General features: G+C 54.3%; 1 long non-coding RNA gene and 1 pseudogene across 12 annotated transcripts in view; one reads left to right on the top strand and one right to left on the bottom strand.

Annotated features, from left to right (window-relative positions):
* Positions 1–230: 230 nt before the first annotated feature.
* On the bottom strand, positions 231–6,437 carry LOC140711181 (uncharacterized; annotated as a pseudogene).
* Positions 6,438–8,778: 2,341 nt separating this feature from the next.
* Positions 8,779–10,604, top strand: part of LOC119622944 (uncharacterized) — a 157,297-nt gene continuing 155,471 nt past the window's right edge. For all 12 annotated transcript variants that reach the window (XR_012092334.1, XR_012092333.1, XR_012092324.1 and 9 more), the window contains exon 1: positions 8,779–10,447. This is a non-coding gene — a long non-coding RNA (uncharacterized lncRNA). The remainder of the gene's footprint in view (positions 10,448–10,604) is intronic.

Genomic DNA, 10,604 nt, shown 5'->3' with positions numbered 1-10,604 from the left:
CTTCTGTGCCTCACCCAGGAGAGAAGGTGGAGGGAGAAAGGTGAGAGAAGACAGGAAGAAGGAGGGGGGAGGGAGGGAGAGAGGAGGGGGGAGGGAGGGAGAGAGGAGGGGGAGGGAGAGAGAGAGGAGGGGGTAGGGAGGGAGAGAGGAGGGGTAGGGAGGGAGATAGGAAGGGAAGGGAGGGAGAAAGGGGGGGAGGGAGGGAGGGAGGGAGGGAGGGAAGAGGGGCATGTTCCATCCACCAAGGCAGCTGCACTGCAGAGAGAATGGAGGGTGTGTTGCCTCTCAGGACAGCAAGTTCAAGCTGTTTATAATTGTTAGTGTAAACAGTGACCAGCTGAGGACAGGGCTGTAATTGGAGTTGACAACATTTTATTTTCATAGTTGATATTGCGGACCTGGATCTAAAGCACCGTGCCTTGCCCTTTTGCCAGATGGGCCAATGCCTCTCTATACTTAAGTCTATTTGACTAAATACCTGATATTGACTAGGAATTATGTTGTGTAGGATACCCCTTACCACAGTAACGTCAAACTCACGTTCTCAATGCAATTTGCTCAGGGACTGGCTTCTAACTCTGGGTGGGAATGTTAAACTCAGTCCAGTTCAATTCAATAAGCATTTATCAAGAAAATCCTAGACCAAGAGCTGTGTTAGACACTGGGTAGGGGGTAATGGGGATACGAAGATGTAGAATTAGGACTCAAGAAGCTCAAATGCTCTCATTTAATTCCCTAATGCAATTACCCAGCTTCAACCTGAGGGCTGTAATGTCTAAATTCACTTTTTCTTCATTCCAGTTCTACATAACAAAGCATAAATAATAATAGAGGAATGATTCCGTGTTGGACTATTCAGTGGACAGAGAAGAGCCTTCTGACCGGCGTGAGACACTGTCTCCATTTCCAGGGAGCCTGTGACGTGGCTGCACGGAGCACACGCGTGAAGATTCAGGAGCACGAGCGTCAGGTGACGGGAGGAGCACGGAGGCAGCACCAGACAGATGCCTGCCGAGGGGCCGCTGCAGCCGAGCTGGCCGGGAAGGTCACGGGAGCGGGCGCAGGCGTCTCCCTCCAGCCACACTTGGTTTTCATGAGGACGCGTGCAGGGAAGGGGATGACACCGAAATGCTGTGGCGCTGAGGGGAGGAGGGGAGGAATGCAGGGTTGAGGGCTGGCCACCACCCCTTGCGTCCCTGCCCCTATGAATGCTGCCAAAATCAGCCCCAATGGGGAGAAGTGAGGTGGCTGAAAGAGGTGGACAGACTTGGCTTCCATGGAATTCACAGATTCCAGTCATTAAAATTACCTTCTGAGTTTTCATTTGGAAAACTTTGCAAAGGTACTTAGGGACAAAAGGCAGAAGATGAAACCAACACAGTTGGGCTCAAACCGCCGCCCTTCTCCTCTCTGCATCCAACACCCACCCTGAGCCCCTGAGTGCGAGGACCCGGAGCTGCCCAACCCAAGGGCGCGGCCCCTGACCAGAGGAGGGAGCGGCACAGCGGGGCCCCCAGCATGTGGATGGCAGGATCTGTGCTATCTCAGTTCCAAGGCCCCAAGCAGAGAAGGCCTGGGGCTCCCAGCTGAAGCTTTGCTGTCTCCTCTGTCACCAAAGTCGAGAAGGACTGAGTGAGACCAACGCCGGACCTGCCGGCTCCTCAGTGGCTGCCGATGTGGCCCTCAGGCTGCGGGTGAGACTGTCTAGGGGAGCCCAGACAGCGGTGAGAATCACAGCCACGAGTGCTCCAGGGGACCCAAAACACAAGCGCAGCCTGAGGAAGGCAGCGACCGCTCAGATCCCCGTCCAGGCTTGTGTGCCACACTCCAGAGGCACACGGCATCAGAACATGGCGCTTTAAGTGGCTTTGTGGGGTGCAGGAACACAAAGTGGGGCCTCGAGTGGCTCAGAAGTCACTCCCACCAGACAGCGGGGACCTGGGCGGCCCCTCTGGACGTGGCTGGAGTCTCTCCAGGGCGGGCTCCAAAGTTCCACGGAGGAGGTGAGAGTCCGTCTTGCTCTGACCTGAGAAAGGCCCCTAATAGGTATCCTGAACATGCAGGCACACAGCTGGCTGACTCATCTGAAGGGACCTGCTGTTGCCACAAGCCAGGGAAGGCTGGAGAGAACTCGACTAACACAAGAACCTTGCCCAGGCACCCACCTGGGGCGCCCACGAGAAAACTAGGGAAGCTGTGAAGACGGAGGTCTGCACGGGGCTGGGAGAACACAGGGAGGAGCCGCACTGGGGACCAGGTGGGACGGAGGGCTGGGCCTCACAAGCAAAGGACGGAGGCGCTCAGTGCCATGAGGATCCCGCTGCACCCACAGCTGCAGGCGTGGCTGGCAGCACGAGCTTGGTTGCAGGGGCCCAGGAGCACGTGTGTTTGGCAGGAGCTGCCCTCCTGGAGCCGCACTACGGGTACCGTCATTTTAGAGGCAGGCACCTGATATCAACGATGACAATCAACCATGCCACCCTGAATTATAGCCGTGTCCTCAGCAGGTCACTCTTTACGCTGACAATTACGAAGAGCTTGAACTCGCTGTCCCAAGAGGCGACAAGCCCTTCATTATCACGGCGGCAAGCCTCTGTGCGGCCCTCCACCCCCGCCGCTTCCCGTTGGGGGCAAGTGAAGTCCCGTGACGGTGACTCAGAGCCAGCCCAGTAGCTTCAGTGCAGGAAAAATCACAAACACTCAAACACATCCTAAACATGGGCAGTTGGTAGGAGCCGATTCCTCAATTCAACCTGTTCGGAGGCTTTCTGGGCTAGCACAGCTCTGATCACAGGCTTGCGCTTTCTGCTCCCTGTGAAGGGCGGCGAGGAGGCCGGGCTCTGCCATTCTGCAGGCTCCACTACGTGAAGTCTGCCCGGTGGCCTGTGCCAGACAGTGTGACCGTTGCCCGCAGCGAATACTCGGCACAGCAGAGCCGGCGTGGGGAAGAACAGAAAGTGCCCTGTAAACCCGCAGAAGACGCTAAGCCACGCACGGCCTCACGTGCACTGCGTGTCAATCACGGGAAGCAGGAAGGAGCTCTTAATAGTTCCAGTAAATGCAAAGGCCGCCCTGGAAAACTGCGTGAAACTTTCTGACGACTCACAGGTGAGGAGCCACTGCCTGAGACACAAAGGTAAAGAATTAATCTGAAACTGCATATTATAAAACTTATTTTTAAATGACGGTGCTTAATTGAAAAGACTCCCAAAGAGTACTGCATTAGAAAGTGACAGAGTGAAACCGTGAGGCTGACCACAGGAGTCCCTGGAAAATTCACCAATGGGGACATTGTTTCCCAGTGTCAAAACTAGGAAACAGAAGAACCGCACCTGATAAAACATTCAATTAATCACTTGAGTCCTCCCCACATACGAAGCTATGTTAAAAAGTGTTCCCAGAAGCTAAAGTGAGCAGGAGGGCTGTGAACACACAAAGAAAGAGCCACTTCGTCTGCGGACCACGACAAAAGAAACGCTAATGAGTGCCTATGACATGCTGGAGTCCAGGGCTCTGGGTACAGCTGTGACGGGGACACTCAGGGTTCCACTGTCCAGATGGGAAAACAGGGTGGAAACACCAGGGAGCCTGTCCCAAGGTGCAGAGCCAGTGAACGGTGGTTCATACTGGGCCAATCCCAGCTGCCAGGCTCTGGGGCTCCTGGGGACAGAAGCCTGTTGACTTCACTCTGGTGTGTGAGAGGCGGCAGCATCCCCCAAAGGAGCCTGGAGAAGTGGTGTTACCCTCCATCCCTCCATCCCCTGTCCCCGGTGTTACCCTCCGCCCTGTTCCCAGAGTTACCCTCCGTCCCCCCATCCCCGGTGCTACCCTCTGTCCCCTGTCCCCAGTGTTGCTCACCATCCTCCTCACCTCCGGGCCCCTCTCCCTGTCCTCCCTCATTTTCCTGTTCACCCAGAGCACGTCACATGACTCTTCCCTTTTCAAGAGGCTCAGCTATACCCAGAGGCATTCCAGCCTATTCAGGACAGGACACACACCCTGGGGAAATGCTAACACAGGGTCGGAAGGGCCTGAGACCCTCACTGTCACCCAGGAAGGATGGAAGAGCCCACGGTCATGCTGCTTGTGAGGCAGGATGAAAACATCTGTGTCCAAAATATTATTTTCACTAGAACTGTTCAGACCATCCGTGAACGAATCAGTTAAATACCAGCAAGGGCCATTCCCACTTATTCTCTGGCTACAGTTTTCCACCCACCAGCAACCACACTTCTAGGAATTATCCCTAATGCAGTATCAGCGCCTTGTGCCTTTAGGAAAACCTCTTTCTCTCCAGCTTTGTCCTCCTTCCACAAAAGGTGCCTCTGACTGCCTCACTCACCGTACCAGGATTTCGCTCGGCTACAGAGGAAAATCTGCATGGGGCTCAGAGGTGGGTGGTCCCCTCATGGGCAGCAGCTCTGTGACATCCTCCGAGGAGCCTGGCCCAGGCCTGCCCCACACACCAGGACTCTGCCTTCTGGCCCTCGGGCCCCCGAAGCTGCTTTCCCTCCAGGGGTCATGCCTCGGGCAAGAAGGCCGGACAAGAGCCCAGGGCTGCTGTGGGTCGGGAAAGTCTCCTGACACCTCCCACTCCAGGACCCCCCATCAGCATCCCAGCATCTGGACCTGTGTCACCAGCCGCTCTGCCGTGCAAGAGAATTGGATTTTCAGCTGGGTGTGCTGCTTCCCTAAACAAAGTAGGGTGTTGTTACTGAGGAAAAAGGAAAAAGCTAGCATCTTCCTGGCAACCCCACGACATCCAGCCACTGGTTCTCACCACCCCAGAGATGTCCATCCAGGGCAGATAGTGTCTTCAACCAAGCGCCACTGACCCAGAAGTGCAGTAATTAGTACACTTTCACCAGAATCACCCACTCCTTCACCTTTACACCCAAGAAAAACATGTTTGCCAGGCAAATTAGATGTCCAGGAGGTGTAAGGAAACCCCAAGCCTGCTTTAAGCCTCAGACTTTTGAGACCGTTGAGGGCTGTGCGCACAAGAGCAAGGCTGCACCCGAAAGCTCTGCTCCTGCCGGACGTCATGGACAGACCACACGGCTCAGCCACATGGACCCTTCCAGGACTTCACGAGAGGGACCTCCGTGGTACATGCAATGATGTGCACTTCGTTCAGCCTCGAACAGACCACGCCCTCGTTACAGGGTCGGTGGTCCACCTCCTGCCATCAGTCCCCCACCTCACCGAGGGTCTGTGTCTGCATCTGAAATAACTTTGCTGTTTTACCTGGGTACCAAAATGCGGCATCGCGATGTTTAAAGGTCTTTAAATATCAACACTCCGGGTGCAGTCCTTGTCACTTTAATGCGGTCACTCGATGCAGGCCTCACTCACAACTCTGAGGTAGCTCATACCTTCCCTACCTAACCAAGGAAGAAACGAAGGCATGGAAGGTGCAGCTCCTAAGGAGCAGATTAGGATTCAAACCAGTGAACTTCGTCACATGCTGACCTACCTCTCAGGCTGAGATAACGTTGAAAATTAACCAGGTAGAACAGCGTTCCATAAATCAGCCAGAAATGGTCCTTGTGGATGGGCCTCTGGTTATTCCCTGAAGAACAAGACCATTCGCCCAAAAATCCACCTGTGTCACACTCAAATGTTTACATATCCAATTATTTTTAAAATACCCCAATCAAGCATGTTCACAGCCATTTAGAGCCATACAAATTGTCTGCTTTGCTTACAATCAACCCAAGACCTCTGTCGGCAAAGGGCACGGTGCCAGGTCCAGAGAAGGTGGGACAGAGACACAAACAGGAACCGCTCCGTTTCTTTGGGAGCCTCGCTCTGATGGGCCCGCGAAGACATGGCGCAGACGGCGGGGCACAGGCAGAGGGCAGGCCAGGAGAAGGGGCTGCATTGCCGGGAGGCAGTGCTTTGAGCTCTAATGGATGGAACACTGCTAACCAGCGAAGGTGGAGAGAGGGCAGCCGTCTGACAGGACGAAGAGGCAGCAAAGCACAGTTGGCCTCGGGGAACCGGAAGCCACAGGGACATCAGGCTGGGTGCTGCTGTCTGCTGGCCACCGGCTGGGAGACTGTACTGGGCCTGGAGGGACATCCCTGACACTCCCCACTGGATGCCAGGGGCACCCCCAGCCCCAGGTGAGAACCACGGATCCCATGGTGAATGAGGACAGCCTGTGGGAAGTAGGGCTGGGACAGCTCTGCACGGCTTAATAGGAAAGTTGGGTTCTATTTTGTGGGGTTTTGGTCACGCCAATGGCCGGTCAGTGCTGTCCATCAGGAAGTGATTTGAGGATAGATTAGAGAAGGGGCTGCCAAGGCCAGCTGGGCATTCGCTGCCTGGGTCCAAGGAAAAGGAAATAAAGGCTGGCGATGTGACAGTGTGGGGGAGCACAGAGGGAAGGAACTGGTGGAGACACAGGACTGGCTCCGCACAGGGCCACGAGCAGCTACCCGGGGGTCGTCCTATTAATTCTCCTTAGGGTCCAAGAGGCGGCTGTGAGGATCCCTCTCCTGAGGACAGAACTGCTCCAGAGCCACACAGCGAGGATCCAAAGAACCAAGATCCCGGCCAGCTCCAAAGTGGGCGATCTTGACCCCTCACCCGTGGTCCTGAGGCAGGGATCAGAGCCCCCTGGACACACAGACCCTCCCAGGAACTGCAGGAAGGGGAAGCAGACGCCCCGGACCAGCGGCAGGACCCAGGGTTTCTGCCCTCCAGGGCACATTTGGACCAGCCACTGCACAGGTGGACACACGGTGCTTTAACCCGCGCTGGGGAAAGGAGCCCTCGCTGTCAGGATGGAAGGGTGGAGACCCCACCCTCGATGGGGACCGGCCTCCCTACTTTAACCCGCGCTGGGGGAAGGAGCCCTCACTCTCAGGGTGCAGACGGCAGCTCGATCGGGCTGGCCTCCCTGCTAGGCACAGCCTGAGCCACATGACGAAGTCCAGAGAGGATTACCATTGTACACCTGGCCCAGCTTCCGGCAGCCCCCGACCAGGCCACTACCCTCACTCCAACAGCCCGGTCCATCACCAAGCCCCACCCTCTTCTGCCAGCCCTGCCCCCACAAGGCCCCTCCTCTCGCTGCAAGTCCCGCCCCCAAGGCTCAGCTTGCCTGCAGCCCCGCCCCACTGGCTCCACCCCATCGCCTGCAAGCCCCATCCCCAAGGCCCAGCTCATCCCCGCCTACGAGGCTTCACTCCTCACCTGCAAAGAGCCACCCCTTACTAAGCTCCTCCCATCACTTGCACAGCCCCGCGCAACATAGCACTACGCCCTCCAGGAACCCCTCTTTTCACCCGCGCAGCCCCGCCCTTCACCAGGCCCCACTCATCTGCATAGACACGCCTCTCGCCACGTCCCACTTCTCCCTTGCCCACTTCCCCCTCCTTCTACTGTCCACATCCTGCTGCTGGCCCCACCCCGCCCCTTTCGTCAAGCCGGCCGCGCCCCTTTTACCCGTGAGCACGCTTCTCCCCTTGCCGCCTCCTTCGGCATGTCGGCCCCGCTCCTCCCGCCCATCGCCCTCTGCACCGCCCTCCCGCCCGTCCCAGAGCAGTGGAGGCCCGCCCTTTTCATCTACAGCCTATCGCAGAGGACGTTGCCGTTCGCGCTGACCAATAGGAGTGGTGGCCGTCACAGCAAGCCCCGCCCCACGCCCTACGTCGCGTTAAGTGGGGTCCCTCGCCAGCCCCGAGCTGGTCTTATGCCATGTGGCGCTGTGGCGCGCGGAGGGGGTTGAGTTCTCTGAGGCGGCTGGGCGGCGGGTGAGGCGCTGCGGTCGGCGGCTAGAAGTGCTCGGCGTGCTGGCTCCCGGGAGAGGAAGGTCCAGGGCGGGCCGGAGACGTAGGGGTCCCTGCGCCCAAGCCTTGCAGCTCCCCGCACTGTGGGCGCCCCGCACCCCGAGGCCCTGCCGGGGCCTTCCTTGGGCTCCCACATCCGGGGTTCTGAGGCCGGAGGACCCCGGGGCCGATGCCCCGGGCTGGGGGCCGGGTCTGCCCGTGGCGCTCCCGGCAGGGCCCTCCTTTGGAGTGGGCTTTAATGGGGGTAGTAAATGGGGCCGGCAGTTGCGGTTCTCGCTGGTGTCTTTGCTCCTAGTTCATTTTTGTTGGAGGCCGAGTCCTTAAGAGACCCGAGGCGCCCACAGCCCACTCTTAAAGTCCGGCTGTGTTCAGAGAACTGAAGCCTCCCGGAATTTAACTTTTTTTGGTTTTTTAACGACTCAGTTTATGGGGGAAAAAATTGACGAAGCGGTTTAGTGCTCATGGTAATCCACGAGCCAGTATTTAATGTAACAGTTCAGCGCTGCCGGCCCAGGCCGGGGGGAGACACGGGGCGTCCGTGGCGTGAGTTTGGCAGCAGGTTACTGGAAAGTTCGGGGGAGACCCTGGCCTTACCGCTCATGGGTTTCCTATCATGTCCTTGCTCATAAGTAACTTCTTAAAATGCGTCTCTGTCCCATAATTCTGAAATTTGCTAAATCAGTAAGCAAATGTTGACTACAGCATATCTTCATAATGTTGACAGTGACCGAATAGGTGTTTTCTTTTCCCCTGTATATATCTTTAAAATATTTTGGTGGGATATATTAATGTAGAAAAGCCCGTAAGACATATAGTACAATTTGAGAAAATAAAGTGTTTTTTTTTTTTTTTTTTTTGAAGAGACGGGATCTTGCTCTGTTGCCCAGGCTGGTTTTGAACTCCTGGGCTCAAGTGATCCCCCTCCTCAGCCTCTCACATTGCTGGGCTTACAGGCGTAAGCCATCTCATCCAGGTGAGAATAATTAGAAAATAAGTAGGTTGGGCGCGGTGGCTCACGCCGGTAACCGCAGCATGTTGAGAGGCCAAGGCGGGCGGACCACTTGAAGTCAGGAGTTTAAGACCAGCCTGGCCAACATGGTGAAACCGCGTCCCTACTAAAAATACAAAAATTAGCTGGGCGTGGTGGTGAGCACTTGTCGTCCCAGCCACTCAGGAGGCTGAGGCAGGAGAATTGCTTGAACCCAGGAGGTGGAGGTTGCAGTGAGCCGAGATTGCACCACTGCACTCTAGCCTGGGCAACAGAGCAAGACTCTTGTCTCAAAAAAAAAAAAAAAAAGTGTCCGCATGACCAAGCTGAAGATTTCCCCTAACTGCTCATAACCCTCTCCCTCCCGCTTAGATTAGCACTATCATACAGAAATGTCCTTGCTTTTTAAAAATATTTTACCATCTCTATGCATTCTGACAGTATCTTGTTACCTGTTTGAATAATACCTGTTTAGGATAATACTGTATCGTGTGTATCTTTTGTTTAACATTATGTGACCTTCATCTTTGTTATATGCAGTTGTAGGCACTTTTGTTGGTTAGTTTTTTTTTTAATTGAATGATTAGTCTGCAGTTTATCCATTCGCTGTCGTTACACCTCCAGGTGAGTTGAGTTTGGGACTATCAGAGTTTGTGCTGACAATCTTGTCTGTGAGTGCTGGTGCAGCAGTGTAAGGTGTGGAGGATGTAGACCAAGAGGTGAACGGATTTCCAGTATTCAGATTTTTTTTTTTTTTTTTTTTTTTGACGCCCAGGCTGGAGTGTAGTGGCGTGATCTCGGCCCACTGCAACCTCTGCTTCCCGGTTTCAACGATTCTCCTGCCTCAGCCTCCCAAGTATCTGGGACTACAGGCACCTGCCACCACGCCTGGCTAATTTTTGTATTTTTAGTAGAGACTGGGTTTCACCATATTGGCCAGACTGGTCTGGAACTCTTCGGCTTCCCAAAGTGCTGGGATTACAGGTGTGAACCACCATGCCCTGCCTGCTTAGCTTTCTAAAGAATGCCAAGTGTTTTTCCAAAGTTGTTCCACTTTGTACTCCCTGTGGGACAGGTAGCAGTGTACGTAGCAGTATGAGAGCAGTATGACTAGCAGTGTGTGAGAGCTCCTGGTAATATTAGGCTTTTTAAAAAGTTTTCACCAATTCGGTAGGCATGTAATGGGATTTAACTGTAGTGTGAATTTCTTCCAATATTTTGAAGGCTTGTGAGGATTCTGTGAGGAAAAGAAGCCCTTTTGTTTAAGAGTTTCTTAAGGGGAATTTAAACCATAATTGTATTATAGTTATTTTTGAACATGTATAAAGAAAAGGTTTCCAACACTGAAGCTTTAGGTAAGATAAAAGGTCATTAAAATGGGAAGGGTCTTACCAGAAATTAGTTTTCTGGAATGTGCAAGATTTTGGAAGATGCAGTATTTAATTTTTATCTAATTAATGATCTTTATCATGTAAGAGTATTTTCACTATGTGGCTGAATAATGTTAGCCAGATAATTTTCCTGCAGCTCATCTAACTTAGATGACCTTTAGTCTAGACATGCACACCACAGAGCGTGGCGATGGAACAGTAACCGGGCTTGTGAGAGGGCTCTACACTATCAACTAGGAGACAAGATCCACGGATTCACCATAAACCAGGTATGGGTCCTTCTCGGCACCTCCTCATAAATCCACATACATTGCAGGTGTGGTTTCTGGCATAGGTACGGGCCCTTTAGGGTGGAGACTAGCCTTGTCCTCGTGTCCCAAGGCCCTGGCCCAGCTCCTGTTGCATGATGGCTACTCGGCTGAACAA

The sequence above is a fragment of the Chlorocebus sabaeus genome, unplaced genomic scaffold, assembly GCF_047675955.1.
Source record: "Chlorocebus sabaeus isolate Y175 unplaced genomic scaffold, mChlSab1.0.hap1 unalloc_scaffold_255, whole genome shotgun sequence".
Lineage (NCBI taxonomy): Eukaryota > Metazoa > Chordata > Mammalia > Primates > Cercopithecidae > Chlorocebus > Chlorocebus sabaeus.
The sequence above is the reverse complement of the archived record's forward strand: the minus strand, read 5'-3'. Positions and strand labels throughout refer to the sequence as shown.